This window comes from Chanodichthys erythropterus, chromosome 9, assembly GCF_024489055.1.
Source record: "Chanodichthys erythropterus isolate Z2021 chromosome 9, ASM2448905v1, whole genome shotgun sequence".
In the NCBI taxonomy this organism is placed as follows: domain Eukaryota; kingdom Metazoa; phylum Chordata; class Actinopteri; order Cypriniformes; family Xenocyprididae; genus Chanodichthys; species Chanodichthys erythropterus.
In genome coordinates this window covers 35,653,930-35,665,748 of record NC_090229.1, presented here as the reverse complement: position 1 = coordinate 35,665,748, position 11,819 = coordinate 35,653,930, and positions in this window count along the sequence as shown.

The following is an 11,819-nucleotide window of genomic DNA, read 5'->3' as shown; positions in this document are numbered from 1 at the left end:
TCCCCTGCCATCAGGACATATAAAACTCTTAACACAGCTTAATGGACTCGTACAGTGATATAAAAGACCAAACTCGCACCTCATTTGTGATGTAGGTTAGACTATATAGGCTCCAAGAAAGCAGATACTGGCATTAAGTTGATTTGACGCTGAACGTTTGATTATGATATTCGCAAATTTAGGGACCGTCTCTAAAGTTACGACATTTGGTATTCACGTTTCTACCTTCTACCAAAATCTTGTAGACACACACACAAACACACCTCACTCAAAGCACATGCATATATACTATTTTTTTTTTTTTTTTTTTACATGTTCATCACACAATTTTTTTTACTTTGTTCATTTTTTATTTTACCTGATCATAGATTATCCTGCTTATACAAATTTTAAATAAAATTTAGAAATAAAATTAACTAAGTAGAACTAATTGTGTGATGAATGTGTAAAAAAAAGGAAAAGTATATGTGCATGTACTTTGAGTTGAGTGTGTTTGAATGTGTGTGTGTGTGTGTGTGTGTGTGTGTGTGTGTGTGTGTGTGTGTGTGTGTGTGTGTGTGAGAGAGAGAGAGAGAGAGAGAGAGAAGGGTGCATCACTCTTCGACCTGGCACCTATAGATGAACACTTCACAGGTAGTTATGGTGTTTGTAAATCATTCTCATCAAATGTTATTGAGCTTCTAATTATCCAATACAGTAGTGAAATACATAGCAATCTTTACATATTACTTGACAGTTTATTTGGAAACACTTTACAGTAAGGTTCATAATGTATTAACTAATGTGAACTATCCATGAGCAACACATTTGTTGTTGTATTTGTTCATCTTTGTTAACGTTAATAAAAATACAGCAGTTCATTGTTCATGTTACTTCACTGTGCATTAACTAAAGTTGACAAATACAACTCTTGATTTTAATAATGTATTAGTAAATGCTGGAATTAACATTAACAAAGATTAGTAAGTGCTGTAGAAGTGCAGTTCATTGTTCGTTCATATCAACTATTTAATATAAAGTGTTACCTTTTATTTTAATAAACATCAATAATCTAAATGGTTTGCATTATACCTGACACCTAGATAAACACTTTAGAGTTGGTTTTGTGACTAAGTCATTCTCTTTAAATGCTATTGAAGGTAGAAACGTGAATACAGAATGTCGTAACTTTAGAGACAGTCCCTAAATTTGCGAATATTATAATCAAACGTTCAGCGTCAAATCAACTTAATGCCAGTATCTGCTTTCTTGGAGCCTATATAGTCTAACCTACATCACAAATGAGGTGCGAGTTTGGTCTTTTATATCACTGTACGAGTCCATTAAGCTGTGTTAAGAGTTTTATATGTCCTGATGGCAGGGGAATCCTATTATTACAACACCGCGCTGCGATATAAAGTTAAGGAAACTTATCAACAGAGAGAAATATATGTATATCTCAGATTTAACGTTTGATCTGTACACCAGCATCGGGCAATAACGTTATCTTGTTCACTGGAGAGAAAGCTGTAGCTACACAGGGAAAGTAAGCGTAAATACACTGAATTAAACATAAATGCAGCTTTTGTGTCTTTATCAGCTTTTCTGCATTTATACTGGCCCTGATAATCATCACACATTCACTTACCACTTGCTCCATTTCTGTAAATCCGTTTTTATGAATGAATGATGACTTACTAGCGTTGCTTTGGTCTTCCTAAACAGCCGCTAGCGACACCTGCTGGTGAAGAAGACTAACAGCAGATAGAGATGATGCATCGGCACTCTACTGCTCTTCCTGCAGTTCCCGGATGTGAAATGTTGAATTTTCTGCCGAATTTGAGCCACTGAATTTGTGGAAGCGAATTTGTAAAGCGAAATAAAATGGACTGAAAATTGCTAGTCGAATTTTATAGGTTGTATTTTTAAACAGAATGAATATTTTGGAAGTGAAATCTAAAAGGTGAATGTGAATTATTGAATTTTTAATAATGAAAATGTGTGTGAAATATTTTTAATTGAAATATTCACAGCCTAAATATACGACCGTGTTGAATTTCAGCCCATAAAAATGCAAGCCTTAAAAATACAGTGCATCTAAATGCAAGTACAGCTAATGTAATGCATATTTTTTTTCAAATAGTGCAATTCAACAAGCTTTTTATTTCAAAAACATTTGGCATTATTTTACTTCCATAAGTGACGGTAATGTTTCTTTTTCTAAAAATCTTACGTTTTCAAATTTTACAAATTACGAATGGCAAACCATTTGATGTAAAAATTGTTTGAGAGATTGTTTGGTTTCACAGTCATTTTACTTTGTTTTCCTGAAGAAAGATATCTTGATTTCAGTGTTGTTTTTGGTAACTAAACATCCCCCCGGTTTGACAGACAAGGCTTAAGCTAGCCCTAGACTAAAATGCATGTTGCACTGGCATATCCTGAAACATGTCAGTGCCATTGTTTGTCTCAAGATGCACACCAGTAATGCGTTTTTCTAGTAAACACTTATAAAAGCTACTTAAATATCCTAAATGAACTAAGGCCTAATCCTGGCTTAGGTTAAGACCTGTCTGTGAAACCAGGTCTAAAACTATTAAAAACAATATCTGTTAATTGAATTAAGGCTGAAATAAAATATAGCTGAAATATTAGAAAAACTTAATCTTAAAGGTACAGTGTGTAATATTTAGGAGCAGTCACAGAAATGCAATATAATATACATAACTATAGTCACGTTCACACTGTCAGTTTTGGGGATTGTCAACCACATTTACTTACAGGTGTGAGTCTCGAAATGTCCCGTTCACACGGCAACTTACAGTAGCGTCAAAGATCTTAGAACAGTAGTAATTCATAATGCAAGCTTCATGAAGCAGTGTTTTGAAATCGGCGCAGCAAAAATATTCTTGTCGCTTTATAATATTAATATTGAACCACTGTACTCACATGAACTGATTTAAATATGTTTTTAGTACATTAATGGATCTTGAGAGAGGAAATGTCATTGCTGGCTATGCAGGCCTCACTGAGCCATCGGATTTCAACTAAAATATCTTAATTTGTGTTCTGAAGATGAATGAAGGTCTTATGGGTGAGTAATAAATGACATTATTTTCATTTTTGGACCTTTAAAAAACTCAAGTGAAAAACAGAATAGTTGCCCTTCCAACAAACTGAAATAAAATAAGTACTATTACTAAATTTCTAAAATTAAAACTGACATAAAAAATAAAGCTAAACAGAAATGTAAAAATCTAATAAAAATGACAAAAGCACAAAACAAAATGACTAAAAGGAAAACTGAAAATATAAAAATAAAATCTAAATAATAATAATAATAACTATAATCGTATACAAATAATAATCGTGTTCTGGGTTCTGGTTTGTATTTCCACATCATGAAGGTAAGATCTTACGGTTTTATGAATGAACCGCTCATTTTAAAATCTTCCTGTTCTACTTACATTTGTTATCACATCTGCTTCAAACATTACAATGCTCATGATAATTTTTGTTAACTGGACAATAAGTAAATCCACGTCACCAGCCAATTACTCTTCAGCAACGATGCCAAATATGGAAGTTCAAAGACACAATTCTCTGGTGCACAATTTCTATATTGATGGCAAATACTGCCATCAATGACAGATCGCTTACAGCATATTCAAACCGCATTGCATTTAGGAGCCAAGATATGTGATAACAGCAAACATTGAAAGCACAAAATGACACATTGACTAAAAATATGCCTTACCATTTCGTTATCCGAACCAATTGTTTTTAGAGGGCACAGTTCCTGACTGAATATGTTGAATTTATTAGATTTTTTTTCTTGCACATGAAGTAGGCTATGTAAGATATACATGATTTTGAGAAGTTAACCTCCTAAGGCCTGTTGCATGAAGCCGGTTTCAGTTTCTACCCAGGTAAGTTTGAGATTAGTTTGAGTAAACTCCAAAATAAGGCAGAGACAAATATATATATTCATTTTTTAACATTGAAATTCTGTGTCTGAGGCAAGGGTAAAAGAATAAATTAACAAAAAAGTTAAAAAAATAAAATTTATAAATCTTAAAAATAAGATTTATTTTGGGCATTTTTTCCTTTATTCAGGTTTATTGTTTCTCTCTACTGGAGAACCATCTACAGTTCAAGAACACACATGGATTGAGACGGATACTCACTTCTTATTTGGGGTATTTGCATTTCTCAAAAGCATTTTTAGGGACACGTTTAGTGCGCAGCTAAATTGTTGAAGGAATTGATATGCTTTGGGGAAACGTTTGACAAAATCAATTTGGCTTTATACTTAGAATGGTTATTATTTTAAATACAGAAATTGGGTTAATGAATCGTTCGAGCCTATCGTAGGCTACAGGCCTGAGGGAGACACTAGTATGACTCACTTACACATAAACTCTTCTGAAAAAGAAGTGCACTTATTTGTATTAAAGGATTAGTTTACTTTAAATTGAAAATTAGCCCAAGCTTTACTCACCCTCAAGCCATCCTAGGTGTATATGACTTTCTTCTTTCTGATGAACACAATCGGAGTGATATTAATAAATATCCTGACGCATCCGAATTTTATAATGGCAGTGAGAGGGATCAATGAGTATGAAGCTCAAGAAAGTGCATCCATCCATCATAAACATACTCCACACGGCTCTGGGGGGTTAATAAAGGCCTTCTGAAGCGGAGTATTGCGTTTGTGTAAAAACAAAATCTATATTTAACAAGTTATGAAGTAAAATATCTAGCTTCCTCCAGACCACCTTACGTATTAAGCCATTTTAAACTAAAATGCATGTTTGAGCTGTTTTAACTGAAAGCAACTTGTACTGACATATCGTAAATTATGTCATTGTTTTGTCTCAAGATGCACATCAGTAATGTTTTTTTATGTCTAGTGAAAATTTAGAAAAGCTACTTAAATGTCCTAATTGAACTAAGGCCTAATCCTGGCTTAGTCTAAGCCCTGTCTGTGAAACCGGGCCATAAAGTACTCGATTATAATTTTAATTGTTATTTAATATTTAAAATGAATTGCAACTTAATCAACAAATGTGTAATTTAAAATATATTTAAATACACAATATAAGTTTGAGTAGAAATAACATTAAAGTATATTTTAGTTTACTATAAATGTTTGTCGGTACATTCAGCAGTATCCTTTAATTTCAAAGACAATAGATGTAATTATGAAATTTTTAAGATGTAATTAAGCCCTACATAAGTGTGTCAGAATAGCACACTAAAGTTCAGCTAAATACATTTGATATAAATTTAAACTATAATATATTTTAATTTAATTGTAATTAACATGCAGTCAATTACTGCATGTTAAGTCTGAAAACATTAGTTTGCACTTAAAGGTGCCCTAGAATGAAAAATTTAATTTACCTCGGCATAGTTGAATAACAAGAGTTCAGTACATGGAAAAGACATACAGTGAGTTTCAAACTCCATTGTTTCCTCCTTCTTGTGTAAATCTCATTTGTTTAAAAGACCTCCGAAGAACAGGTGAATCTCAACATAACACCAACTGTTACGTAACAGTCGGGATCATTAATATGTACGCCCCCAATATTTGCATATGCCAGCTCATGATCGCGGCATTAGACAAGGGCAGCCAGTATTAATGTCTGGATCTGTGCACAGCTGAATCATCAGACTAGGTAAGCAAGCAAGAAAAAAGGCAGATGGAGCAATAATAACTGACATGATCCATGATAACATGATATTTTTAGTGATATTTGTAAATTGTCTTTCTAAATGTTTCGTTAGCATGTTGCTAATGTACTGTTAAATGTGGTTAAAGTTACCATCGTTTCTTACTGTATTCATGGAGACAAGAGCCGTCGCTATCTTGCAGTCTGTATAATTCATAAACACAACTTCATTCTTTATAAATCTCTCCAACAGTGTGTAATGTTAGCTTTAGCCATGGAGCACCATCAAACTCATTCAGAATCAAATCTAAACATCCAAATAAATACTTTATTCACATAATTTGAAGCATGCATGCAGTATGCATGACAAACATCTTGTAAAGATCCATTTTGAGGGTTATATTAGCTGTGTGAACTTTGTTTATGCACTGTTTTATAGTCGAGAGCTCAGGGGGGCAGGGAGCGCGAGATTTAAAGGGGCCGCAGCCTGAATCGCTGCATAGTTAATGATGCCCCAAAATAGGCAGTTAAAAAAATTAATAAAAAAAAATCTATGGGGTATTTTGAACTGACACTTCACAGACACATTCAGGGGACACCTTAGACTTATATTACATCTTGTGAAAGAACGTTCTAGTACAATCTTTATTTCTGGAATTAGTATTCTTGTTAAAAGTATGTGTACTTAATTTTCACAAATGAAAAGATACACATGCACTACATGTTTTGTTTGTTTAATTTCTGTAAATGGTGGTAGAGTTATGAAAGTAACCCTTCTTTAAAATTTAATTATCCCCATCATGAGTAAGTCTTGATGTAAAACGTTTCTTTACAAGGAATTTGCATCAAAACCAACGGTCACCATCAAAAATAATTTTTCCTCAACTTAAAAAGTTTTGCTAACTGAACTTTGCACTTCCTTAATGTTAAACATTTTCAAAGGTAGTGATGACACTTCACAAGTAATTGCGAACAAACAGAGGATGTCTGAAACGAACGTTATTATAATCATATGAAAGCATCTGAGACGCAGGCGTTTCCCGGTGCCGCCCTCTCATTCCTCATTACAGAGATGGTCTTCAGAGTCATTAGGCATGGCACCAAAATACATGTTGGCCACTAAAATATCTCTAAGTGAAAATCAAACATCTTGGTAGATATAATGAAATGCTACAGAGCCTTGAAAAATTATTCAACGAGTCTATTCAAAAACAGAATTGATGTACTATGTATACACAAGACACTAACACACTAGTTTGTTCTCAGTAGGAGGGGTGTGTGTGAAACCGGTTGGATACACTATGTACCAGCGTTTAAATGCTCTGCTTGTTTGCTTCATGTTTTCTCTTCCAGGCAGAGGCTGAATCATATGATCTGCTCACATGGGCTGTGATAGGAACTGATGAGGCTCATTGCCATGGTAGAGGTTATGTGTGTGGGTTTGTGACTGCTCAAAAGCCAACCATGTTATTTAACTAATATTGTAAAGTTGTTGATGATTTGAAACGTCACTGGGGTAATGAAGCATTAGGCCTTGCTACTAAGTATTCTGACTACCCTTGTAAAAAAAAAAAGACGTGTGCTTAATAGTTTTGAATGTGCACTTGTAGTGCACTTCGAATCTTAAAAGTAATTTAATTTCTTTTTAACTGTACTTGCAGATAATAAAATAATCATTAAATAAAAGGCCCCTTAAAGGGACAGTTCACCCAAAAATGAAAATTATCCCATGATTTACTCACCCTAAATCCATCCTAGGTGAATATGACTTTCTTCTTTCAGACAAACACAATCTGAGATATATCCTTGCTCTTCCAAGCTTTGTAATGGTAGTGAACAGGGGGTGTGTTTTGAAGCCCAAAAATATGCATCCATTCATCATATAAGTAATCCATACAGCTCCAGGGGGTTAATAAAGGCCTTCTGAAGTGAAGCGATGGGTTTTTGTACAAAAAATCCATATTTAAAACTTTATCAACCTTATTCCAGACGAGCCTACTGCATTTTCGAATTATGGGCACTTCCGGTTTGGGGGACTTCCATTTAAAAAGACTGAAATGAATCGTTTCAAATCATAAGGTTGCCCCAAAAATAAAGCTTATCCATCAGTTTGATTGAATGAGTTGTCAATGTTTCTTTCATGTTTTATTTTCAGACATCACGAGAATAACGTAACGCTACCGTAACGTAATGCTTTCTATCCTTGTGATTATTTTCTTTTGTCTCTTTGCATTCCGCTGTAATAGTATGAAAAGTGACAACATAATCTGCACATTTGTGGTATATAATTGATATAATATAATTGACGATATAATTGACGATATATCCCATTAATAGACTGGAATGCACAAAGAATCTCTTGTTTTTCTCCTCAAATCCTCACGTCTCTTTCCAGGTATGTTTTCACGGATAAATACAATTCACTATCTCTAAAAAAGAATCACTTTGAAATAGTATCACGCAATGCTGAAGTTCATGAACATTTTTTATTAAGGCAACGTATATTATAATACAGATATATATCACTATAGTTATATTTAACCCGTCTGTTATTGCTGTGGAAAGAATCGTGTTTTTTCATGGCCTGTTGAAAGTACCATGTTGACGCTTTTACACTTTTAAATGTCCTTTTAATGTTCGTTGGTTGAAGGGTAAGTAGAATAATGCTATCTCATTGTACCCAGTTAAAAAACAAACAAAAAAAACGTATTATTACGTTCATAGAGTGAGCCTTTCACTGACTGTTTACAGCTAAACAAAAGTTACACCCATAATTCGCGGAGTAGGAATTCGTAGGAATAAGGTAGATAATCTAAAATAAAATATCTAGCTTCCGGCAAACGACCGTACGCCTCTCTCATCTCTTAAATTGAAACTCTCTGACATTTCTCTTGAAAATTTTTAGTTTTAGACACTAATTCGTGACCAGCGTTTTGTTTTGCTCTATTCTCTACGCCTCCGCGCTCATCATTACGTCATGTGTCGGTCAGAGGTCACTCTTCCCATGCAAATCGATGCATATGGCCATCTGCTGGAAGCTAGTTATTATAGTAAATAATGTTTTAAATATGAATATTTTTCTTACAAAAAACCATTGCTTCTCTTTGGAAGGCCTTTATTAACCCCCTGGAGCCTTATGGATTATATATATGATGAATGGATACAATTTTCAAAACACGCCACCCGTTCAGTCCCATTATGAAGCTTGGAAGAGCCAGAATATTTTTTAAATATATCTCCGATTGTGTTCGTCTGGAAGAAAATAGTCATATACGCCTAGGATGGCTTAAGGGTGAGTAAATCATGGGGTAATTTTCATTTTTGGGTGAACTATCCCTTTAAGTATACTTAAAGAGACTTTCATGATTATGTTTCTCAACACACTTAAGTACTCTTTTAAAAAGGGCACTGTGTATTAATATCAAATTACAAGTTTTACTTTAAAGTACATTTTAAACCATTATGTTTTAATAGTCTTTTGTTGTGCTTTATAAGTATCACTTATTTTGATGTGTTGATATACTAAATTACTGATTATGATTTTAACTGTATACCGAGTTATTTGAAATTACAATAAAAGTATTTTAAGTGTGCTAAATTACAACATTACAAATGTGTAATTTCAAATATATTTCAAATACCTGACATACAAGTTTCATTGGAAATGATAAAGTATATTTTATTTTTATTTCTGCTTGTCAAGACATACAGCAGTACACATTTACCATATTTCAAAGACAGAAGTAATTATGAAATTACATATAAATATGTAAATGTAAGTCCTACTTAAGTGGGTCAAAAAAAACAATTTTGGTTCAAATGATTTTAATATACATTTAATCTATAATACATTTTCTTTTAATTGTAAATAACACACAATTAAGTGTTTAATTTAGTTTGCACTTAAGAATATTCTTTTATTATTTCTGTAATAAGTACTCTTTTTAAAAGTATGCTAAAGTGTATATTTTCACAATTTTGATTCTTTCAGCCCTGAACTCATTCGTAACTGCTAAGGAGCACAAATAGGCCTGCCATTTTAAAATGTTTAGTGTGTGTGCATGAAAGCGTTAGGAGGACATCTGGTGAAGCCCAGATTCTCTGTATCAGTCACAAAGCGAGCAGATAAAGTGATAAAGTGAACACTGTGAATTGGTCTTTAGATCCATTCTGAGAAAAGACACGCCTAAACTATCACACTCTCACAGATGGATCCATCTGGCCAATAATATCTACAGATATCATGTGCGAAATGACAATACAAGAGTTGCAATTAACATCAGCAAAATGCTGAATAATACAGACATAATTACAGTCTTTCATTTCAGCTTTGTTTAGGAAAGAAAAGATCTGACTCTCGAATCTCGAATGGTTCCGCTGAATCGGTTCTTTTGAATGGATCTCTTAAGATGATTCACAAATAGTTTATTATATTTCATAACAAATGTTATGTGAGTACTTGTGAGTTAACTTATGAGTAATGACTCAAATTAATCAATAAATCATTTTTAAATGATCCGTCCGAATGAACCATATTTCTAAATTCACTGAGATTTGCCAAAATAAGAAGAAACTGATTAGGCTATTTTAAAGGAACACTCCACTTTTTTTTTTTTAAATAGGCTAATTTTCCAACTCATTTTCCAGTTAAACAGTTGAGTTTTACTGTTTTCGAATCCATTCAGCCGATCTCTGGGTCTGGCGGTAGCACTTTTAGCATAGCTTAGCATAGTTCATTGAATCTGATTAGACCGTTAGCATCTCGCACAAAAAATTACCAAATAGTTTCAATATTTTTCCTATTTAAAACTCGACTCTTCTGTAGTTACATTGTGAACTTTGCCGCCATACCATGGGTGCAGCAGGCGCAATGATGTTACGCAGCGCCTCTCACAAATTTCTCCATGGTTGCAAGGCACACTCCCTGTGCAAACATGGGGGTCACAAGCAGTGCGTAATAGAGTGCCCCAGGGATGATGCGCTTTTGTAGGCAAAACCCGGAAGCGAGTTAGCATTTTAGGACTTCCGGTTCCAACGCCGTAAAGTCTATGGGTTTTTTGAATGGGTTTTTGCTAAATCACCTGAAATAAGGTGTGTGGTTAACAAAGCCTCTAAATACTTTCACGTTTTGATCTATGACATAAAACACACCAGTTATAACCCACTTGTGATTTTTTTTAACTTTTACTGTGTCTTCACATCGGCGGTTGCTAACAAATTGCTAAAAGGGACTACTTCCTTTGGCGGGGACTTTAGACGTCATCATTAAAAACGGGACATTTGGACAGCATTTCTCATGAAAAAGTGGATAAGTATTCATACACAGCGCAGATCATAATCAGCGAGCATGTTTTTAAATAGAGTTGTTTTCTAAATAAGGTTTGAGGAAGCTTGGTGGTGACGACGTTGATCCGCGACCATGGTGTGCTGTAGTCCGTTTATAGCCTACTGTTAGCCTTTTATATCTGACGACTTTATTTAGGCTTCAAAATCTATAAATGTTGTGTTAACTTGTAAAGATTATCTTGATAGACAAAACGTGTCATAACCCTTTGTTAAACACAGAGCTTATTTTCTGCGACTTTCCAAAAGTCTATGGGAGAAAATGAATAGGCTTTCAGTCGAGGGAACCCGTGCGCCGCTAACTTCCGGGTTGGCCTACAAAAACACGTCATCCCTGGGGCACTCTATATCACTCACTGTGCCTGCTGCACCCATGGTACGGCAGCAAAGTTCCTTGAATGAGAAGTATAGTTCCTAGCCATATCGGCCTAGAAAATCGCAACGTTTCAGTTTAACTACAGAAGAGTCAAGTTTTAAATCGGAAAAATCTTGAAACTCTTTGGTCATTTTTGAGCGAGATGCTAACGGTCTAATCAGATTCAATGAACTATGCTAAGCTATGCTAAAAAAAAAAAAAAAAAAAAAAAAAGTGGAGTGTTACTTTAAAGAGATAATTCACACACACACACACACACACACAAAAATTAAAATTCTGTCATCGTTTACTCACCCTCAAGTTGTTCCAAACCTGTATGAGTTTCTTTAATCTGCTGAACACAAAAGAAGATATTTTGAAGAATGTTGGTAACCAGACAGTTGATGTCCATCAACTGTTTGGTTTAACTATATTCTTCAAAATATCATCTTTTGTGTTCAACACAA